Raw genomic sequence first — 8,955 nt, forward strand, 5'->3', positions numbered from 1 at the left:
AGAAGAAGGACTTAAAAACTTTACCATGTCTTCTAGTCAAGGAAAAGAACTCCATGTTTTCAAAAGTTTCATCACATCATACAAATGCTTTCTCGTTGTTAGGGGTTTCTAAGAATAATGTGGGATCTAATACCTAGATCTTTGTGCTCCTTGTTAGGGGTTTCAAAGAATAATGTGGGATCAAATCAAGGACTGCGATCAATGGATAATAATCCTCTGATTCTTGAGAAGATCACGGCAGAAGAGGAATTAGGAGAAGAAATGACTAATGAGTTCTTATTTCCCGGTTAGCAGGAGTTTAGCAAGCTATTGATGCATTTCTTTTTGAAGAAGCACGGTCGAGAGTTTCCGTTTCTTAGAGAAGTCAACATTAAAAGCTGTACTGAAATGAAGACGTTTCTCCTAAGATCCGAGAGTATGTCGAGTCTGAGTAATGGAGGAAAAAAATCTAAGATGCTTAGGCCAAGATTATCTAAATAAAACGGTATAGAAGATCTTCAATTCTAAGGTTTGTCTCGTATCTCTGTATAACTAAATTATATTTTTCTGGAGCATTAATACATCCTGCTTTAGTGTTGTGTAACATGTTCTTTAACTTGTAAATTCACTTATTCATTTAGTTATTTCTTCTACTTGCCCAAATGTATCCAGTTAGAAATATGAAGCATCAAAATTGTACTTTCTAGGCAAGTCATCCCTTTCTTGTTGCAATCTCTTCTACCAGGGTCCAGGAACAAGAAGTTAGTGATGACGACGAATCCAAAACTGGTGGGTATTCCTCTCATGGTAGCTAGTCTCAGATGTTCTTAGAGTAGCCAAAAAAATATATGATCGTTTTTCAAATTTTCGCTGCGTGGGACTCAACTCTCCCCTTCTATACTATCTCAAGCCCCACCTAATCAGTGCTAATAGAAGCTTCAAGCCTGAGTTATAATCAGTGCTAATAGGAGCAACCATCAGAAGAAGTAATAGTCAAGCCAAACAGGAAGTGAACCGCAACCATCCATTACGAGAGAGATTCAAACATCGGATGTGCTATTTTATGTCACTCGATGACTTGATTGGGACATTCTCGTTTTAATACGTGATGATGGTGATGAATCCTTATAATATATTGGCAGAATCTATTCGATTGTTCTCTTGGTTCACTTGGTATGTATAGGCAGAATATGTTTGGAAGTAAATGGGGTCAGTGATCCCCTCCCATCCATGTAGGTCTGTGGTCCGCCTCTGGAGTATTATATTAGGAGGATAATGCAACTATGCAAGTATCCTTTCATTTTATGTAATGGCCAAAATAGAATTATTTTCCTTATGAGCTTCCCAGAACGAAGAAGTGGGATGAATGCTTGTTTTGTTGATGTTGATTGGTCTGTCTATCCGAGGATGAAATGACACTTGTTGTGAGACAATTTGACTGATCTTTGAAGCTAAATTAGACTATATCAATTCAATATTCTAAGATTGAAATTCATTTACTACTTAAAAACTATACAAAAAGTACTATAAGTTGTAATTTCTCTCCTGCTAATGTGATGGAAAAAAATACAATTTAAAATGTTGTCAAGATTTTACATAGTTTGAATTTCAAAAAGTGAGAAGTGTCGCATAAATTGGACAGAGGGGTGTCATTTCATAATGCATAACTAGTATCCTTTCGTTTTCTCAAAGTAAATTTTGGTTCCTTCTCTAACAGTTCTGTCTATGTAATGGTTTGGCCATGATAGAATTCTTTTCGTTATGAGCTTGCCAAAAGGAACAATGGCTAAATCAAACATTGTTCATCATAGCACCAAGTCCTTATGCAATTTTTATGAAGGTTGAAATTATGCTTTTCTTCCCAAGTTCTGTATAAAGAAAAATATGGTCCAATTTGTCACATTACCATTCTTGTCACTCGTGTTGGTTATAATGTGAACAACTTGTTAGGAGGTCATTTTTTGCAAATTGTTGGTAAATTTGTTCCCCTGCGTAATCTTAAAAATTAGCAGTGATCAACAATTGCTTTTCCTATTTATTAGATTTGCACTACTTTTAAGACTTTTCTACTTTTTAGCCACTATCCACTTCTCACTATATAATGCACATCTCAAATAAATCTCTGTGAATATATTGCTCCAAAGAAAATAACTGTTTTGTTTGGAAACTGAATTAGAATTGATGTCCTTAGAATTACATAGCTTGATAATTAATAAATATCATAGCCTATTAATTTGTCAAAGTATTTTTGCAACAGTATGTTTGGACGGTAAAATTACAATTGATTTATTTAGAGCTACATTACAATAATTTTACTTATTTTGTCTAATTACACTGAATATGTTGTTGTTGTTAGAATAATTTTTTAGTTTACTTTTGAAGGTAAATTTTACAAGTTTGAATAATTCCTTTCTATTTTAAACTCATAAATTTTCTATCTTTTTCAAGTAAAATATGCTTCAAATACAACTTCATCACATATCATTTTTCAACTTTAATCTCAACCTTAAAAAAACTTTTAAAAAAAAAAAAAAAAAAACAATTCTAACTAAATTTATGCGGAAAGCCCCACTAAAAAAAGCAGGTAAAAAAAAACAAAAGAAGAGAAAAGGGAGGTTTCGTTTACTCTGGTAAACTAGGAGATATCTTATCTTAGTGGGAAAAGTCATAGATGGCTTGATCCATGTGCAAGAAATTGGGTATTTGTTTTATAACAGCAACACCAGATCTCTTGATAATGAATCTGGCTAGCAATTCAGGTTGAAAGAGGTTGTTTGTATGGTGGTGTCCAAATTTGACGTTGCTTACTTGCTGAGCATGCGGAGATCTAAGAGAATTGCACTGGATGTACTTGATGAACATGAAAGTGAAGTGGATGAGGAGTTTGAATCAAAGATAATTGAAGGAGGAAGAGGTCATGGCAGATATGAGAGATGAGAGTGCTACTATGATTGAGATATTTGGTATGGGTGGAGTTGGAAAGACAATACTGGTTAGATTTTGGATAAAGGATTAAAAGAGAGAGGCTGTTCTGGGAGAATGTCCTTAAACCATTAGAAAGATCAAATCGAAAAATATCTTCTAAAGTGCTTATTTGGTCTAGTAGCTGTTTGTTCCATCAGCTCCGTAAAAACAACGCGCACGACATCTTGATAATGAACATGATTTGGCTAGACATTCAGGTTGAAAGAGGTTGTTTCTATGGTTGGTGTCCAAATTTGAAGTTGCCTTACTAGCTACGAAGGCAGAGATCTTAGAAAATTGCACTGAATGTGCTTGATGAACTTCAAAAGTGGATGAGGAGTTTGAATCAAGAAAATTGAAGGAGAAAGAGGTCATGGCAGATTTGAGAGATAGGAATGTTACTATTGTTGAGATATTTGGTATGGGTGCAGTTGGAAAGAAAATACGTGTTGAAAAAACCCAGATAAAGGGTTAAAAAAGGAGAGGTTGTTGGAGGAGATTGTTGTAGCAAATGTCAGTCAACAATCAGACTTAAAAAGAATTCAGGGTGAGATCGGATGAAGATTCCGGTTGACATTACAAGAGAACGGGTTACAGAGATTAGCTGTGTTCGAAATTAATGGGTCAGTTTAGCTGTGTTCGAGATTAATGGGTCAGTATAAATAACTTAGGATTTCCAATGGTAGCAACCACAACTATCGATGCAAAGTGACATTTCTTGGAGTTGGTTTCAACAACCAAGCGGAGGTTCAGGCGGCTCTAATTGGCATTACTTGGTATAGTAGAGTGAATTAGAAGTTGATTCTGAACTTCTAGTCAAGTAGCTCAAACGCGATATTACACCACCTTGGAGCATTTGTAGGTACGCTGAGGAGCTAAAGGATCTCATTAGTTTACTTGATTGCTTCAGATGTTTTCACATATACGGGGAGGCGAACTTTCAGGCAGATACTCTATCTAAGCATAACATGGATTTTTTAATTTTTTTGGACAGAAAGCCGGTAATTCAATTGACAACCACTTGCAATTATTATTATTGCGGGAGCGCTAAAGTCTCAACATTAAAGATTGTTACAACAGAGGAGTTAGGAAAATAGACCAATCGAATTATGTTAGAGTTGAGCTGAGGGACTATCTAAAATAGTCTCTAGATATCCCTTGACCTTCACAACACAGGGTAAGGCTGCGTACACGCCACCCTCTCCAAACCCCAATTATGGATACGCTGGGTATGTTGTTGTAATTATGTTTAGAGTTTTGGAATGTGGAAGCAACACTTGAATGGATTTCACCAGAGGAACTACATATTGTGAAAGTAGAACATTTAAAATTACTCTGCCTTTAGTGAGCTGAAATCCTAATCGTAATTGATTGATTTGACACACTTATTGAAGATCCACAGTCAAAACAATATTTTATTCCCTAATTCGGAATATCTGTTTTGCTTGTCTTTGGCTGGGAGTAGTTCGTCGAACTTGAAGACTTGACAGTAGCTTGCTCTGATGATGAAGAAGATGAGATGTTGGAATACACATATCGAATCAGAAGGGAAGATGGTCCAAGTAATCAAGTTCACCAATTTATATGAATTGGAAATTGAATCTCTGAGATACCTCACTCACTTTGCAATGACGCTATTGAGGGCATTGAGTTCCCTCAGTTCAAAAATTTTTGGCCTATGGCTAGAAATAGAATGTTAAAAGGCAATTCTGGTTCCGACTCAAATCCTCTATTTTATGAAAAGGTGCACACTTCTACATATAACATATCACCCCAAAAAATTAATCCTTTTTTAGTTTGTACTGGGAAGATTTTAAGTAAATCTTCACTTCATGTTACCTTGTAGGATGAGATATGGTTCATTTTTTCTACTTGTAATGGAAGATATATTGAGTAATGTAGCACATCGAACTTTTGCAGGTTTATTGTCCCAGGCTGGAACAGCTAATGTTCAATTGGCTACTTCAGCAAAATTGAAATATTGGAAGTGATCGAGTGTGGCATACTGGGAAACGTGATGTCTCCATCAGTGGCAAGATATGTTCTGAATCTCCAAGCATTGCGGATAGGAAACTGTCCATTGATGGAAGAAATGATCATGGAAGAGTAACTAGGAGAAGAAATGACTAACATGTCCTTATTTCCCCAATTGGAAGAACTGGAGTTACCAAAACTTGATGCATTTCTTTCTGATGAAGCATGCTCTAGAATTTCCATTTCTTAGCCATTTTGAAATGAAGACGTTTGTCCTAGGATCTGTGAGTACACCAAATTTGAAATGGTTGATCGTAAAAAAAAGTCAAAGATGCTGAGGCGAATGATGATCTCAATAATTCAATTTTAAGGTTTGTCTTGTGCTGTTGTATAACTAATTAAAGCTAGTGGATATTCCTTTTCTGTGTTTAATATTTCTATGCATTTTATGTAGTGGCTTAGCCAAAACAGAATTCTTTTCCTTATGAGCTTCCCAAAATGAAAATGGCTAAATCAAACATTGGTCATTGTTGCACCAAGTCCTTATGCAAATTTTATGAAGGTCGATGATATGCTTTTCTTCCCTAGTTCTGGAAAACAAAAAAATATGGTCCAACTTCTTGATAGAGCTTGCGGAGATTAAACTGAACTTCTTGAGAGAGGTTGCGAAGATTAAACTGGTGGTCATGCTTCTTGAATCGAGAAAGGTACTCCTTCGTTGTCAATTTATGTGAACTTATTTGATTGAGAATGGAGTTTTAAGGAAGATTTTTGAAATTTGTGACTTAAACATGTCATAACATTTGTGTTTCTATGAAAGCTTCTCATTAATAGTAAAATGAAAAGCTTAAACTAAATTAGTTTCAAAGCTAAAAAGAGTCATTTTTTTTAAACAGACTAGAATGAAAATCATTCATGTAAATCAAAATGGAGGAACTATTTGTTAATCGATATTGATAAGGTCATAAACTTTAAAAAATATGCCTCTCTCTGTTCTTTTCAGCCAGATCTATGAACAAGCTCCCTACCAAGACACAGAAAACAAGTTAAAAGGAATGGTTCCTTTACTATATTATTAGCTACTCACTTAGTCCCAATTTATATGACTCACTCCCTTTTTAGTCAGTGCCAAAAAAAAAATGACATATTTCTACCTTTAGTAACATTTTAGCTTTAAAATATCTATTTTACTCTTAGTGAAATGATTTATAGTCACACATATATCTATGACTTATTTTAGACCACAAATTTCAAAAGTTTTTCTTTCTTAAACTCCATGCCGAGTCAAACTACCTCATATAAATTGAGATAGAGAGAGTACTAAACAGGTATAGAAGGAGATAGCTATGGTGTGGGAAAAGTCATAGATGGCTTGATCCAACCAGTTGTGCAAGAGGTGGTATTTGTTCTACTACGAAAAAAAGACCTACATTGTTTCATAGAAAAATGTTAATCAAGCATAAAACAAATGTATCTAATAAGTATAAATTTAAATATGTGGTTTGATGGCCTTGAACACAAGAAGAAATTCAGCGACAGAATCGAAACCAGAACATCTTGCTTGCACACAAGATTTTGCAATGGACCGGTGCATCAAATTAGCTTTTGTGTTTCAAGTTACACAATGAAATATATGATCCTTATCCATTCCTTTTTAACTTGTTCTCTTAGTCTTAAGGAGTGCACGTGCACCCCTCTCTTAGTCTGAATGTTTTCAAAATTAATGAATGCACGTGCACCCCTCTCTTCCACGTGGATCCGCCTCATCACTTTATGTTGCGTAAGCTGAATGTGTTTGCACCCTCCAACTTGAGGGGTGTTGACATTGGCCAATCTTTCAGATCAATCCAGGCCCAAGTTGGAATATGAGGAACACACTTGAAAGGATTTAACCAAGATCTTAGTTTCATTAAAGGAACTATATATTGTGAAAGTAGAACATTGAAGCACCAAATTTCATAAAAGGATTTCCCTGTTGGAATAGCTGGAGCTTAGCAAGCTACCAAAGCTGATGCATTTCTTTCTGATGAAGCACGCTCTAGTATTTCCGTTTCTTAGAGAAGTCGACATTAAAAGCGGTACTGAAACGTCCTAAGATCTGAGAGTATACCAAGTCTGAGGAATCACTGCTTTGTTGTTATAACGTGTTCATTAAATTCACTTGTTCAGTTAGTTATTTCTGGTTTTGTCAGTTGAAGCAACTTTCTCCTACTTGCCCAAATATTTCCGGTTAGAAATATGAAGCATCAAACTTGTACTAGGCAAGTCATCCCTTTCTTATTGCAATCTCTGCTACCAGGAACAACAAGCTAGCGATGACGACGAATATGAAGCTAGTGATGTCTACGGGTCCAAAACTAGCGGGTGTTCCTCTCATGGTAGCTAGTCTCAGATGGAAGCTAAGTGATCTCTACGAATCCAAAACTAGTGGGTTTTCCTCTCGTGGTATCTAGTCTCAGATGTTCTTTGAGTGCCTGGAGAAATAGTTTTTTAAGGTTTCGCTGGATGAGACTCTTAACACTCTATAATATTACATATCTCACCTCAAGCCCGAGTTATAGGATCAACCATCCGAAGAAGGATAAGTCAAGCCAAACAGGAAGCGAACTGAAAGCGGGTGAAGGCTAGCTTCAAGAGAACAGTTACCATCCATTGCGAGAGAGATCCCAATTTCGGATATGTTGTTTTATGTCTCTCAATGACTTGATTGGGACATTCTTGTTTTAATCCTTCTAACATGTTGGCAGAATCTTCAATTGTTCTCTCGTTACACTAGATATATGCACAGAATTTGTTCCGAATTAAACGGGGTCAGTGACCCCCTCCCAACCATGTAGGTCTGTGGTCCGCCTCTGTAGTATTATATGAGGTGAATACTGCAAGTTTATGCATTTTACGTAATGGCCTTGGCCAAAATAGAACTCTTTTCCATATGAGCTTTCTAAAATGAAGAATGACTAAATCAAACATTGTACATTGTTGGGATTAAAGTGGTGGACTGGTGATCATGCTTCTTGAATCGAAAAATGTACAATTTATGTGAACTTATTTGACAGATAATGGAGTTTTTTATAATTTTAAACATGTCATAACATGTTCATGCCTATAAAAGCTGAGTTAATTCCTCATATTGTCATTGAACTATTGATAATATCCCACAAAAGTCACTTTTGTTATTTATGACAATAATATCACCCAACTATTAGTTTATCTTTTATATTGTCATTCTAGCATTTTAAGCTACTAAACTCACTTAATTAAGTTTAAATTTATGACAAATTTATTAAATTATACCACATAAATACATAACAAAAAATAGGTCTAATATAAAAAGCTATAAATCCACCAAAATGAAATATATATTTTAAATAAACAAAAATTGGACATATTGAGATGTTTTAAAAAAATTAAAAAAAATACATGAGATTTATAGAACTATTTTAAAAAAAAGTGGACGCTCACTCCATTTCATATTATTTATAGACTTTTCTCTTTACAGTTTCACTTATTGAGTCAGAATTTGAACTTTATGAAATTTGAATTTTATTTTATTTTTAAAATTAAATAGTTCTATCTTATTAATATGTATACATTTAATAAATTTTTAAAATAGATATACAATTTAGAATATACATGATAAATTATCTTAGTTTATATTTTGCGTTTGTTCACTTATTTAAGAATGAGGGAGGTATTAACTTATTTTTTGTTCCACATATTCTATGTTATTTGTCAATTTATAAGACCAAAATTTAATTATTATTTATCTTTATATTAATTCTTTTTCAAAGTATAAATATAATAAAGTTTCAAACAAATTCTTATATTGTTAAATTTTCGTATTTATTAAGACACTAATAGAATATATTAAAAAATTATAAGGTAAATTAGTAAAATTATCCTTCTTATTTATAATTTTATATGGAAGGTGTAGAGAAAAGTGGATAAATAATATGAAGCAGAGAGAGTGACCCCATAAAACTAAAAAAAATGGTCTTATAAAATCTCATACTTTTTAAAAAGTTTTTAAAGTTATTT

General features: G+C 34.1%; 1 long non-coding RNA gene across 7 annotated transcripts in view; it reads left to right on the forward strand.

Moving 5' to 3' along the window:
* Nucleotides 1-7,891, forward strand: part of LOC107869269 — a 17,348-nt gene extending 9,457 nt beyond the window's left edge. Inside the window, exons 5-8 of one of the 7 annotated variants that reach the window (XR_007043529.1) lie at nucleotides 158-4,687; nucleotides 4,864-5,288; nucleotides 5,372-5,624; nucleotides 7,217-7,891. This is a non-coding gene — a long non-coding RNA (uncharacterized LOC107869269). Of the gene's footprint in view, nucleotides 1-157; nucleotides 4,688-4,863; nucleotides 5,625-7,216 lie in introns of all 7 variants that reach the window. The other 6 variants (XR_007043534.1, XR_007043527.1, XR_007043528.1 and 3 more) reach the window with 6 other exon arrangements.
* The last annotated feature ends 1,064 nt before the right edge of the window (nucleotides 7,892-8,955 follow it).

This window comes from Capsicum annuum, chromosome 1 (genome assembly GCF_002878395.1).
Source record: "Capsicum annuum cultivar UCD-10X-F1 chromosome 1, UCD10Xv1.1, whole genome shotgun sequence".
Lineage (NCBI taxonomy): Eukaryota > Viridiplantae > Streptophyta > Magnoliopsida > Solanales > Solanaceae > Capsicum > Capsicum annuum.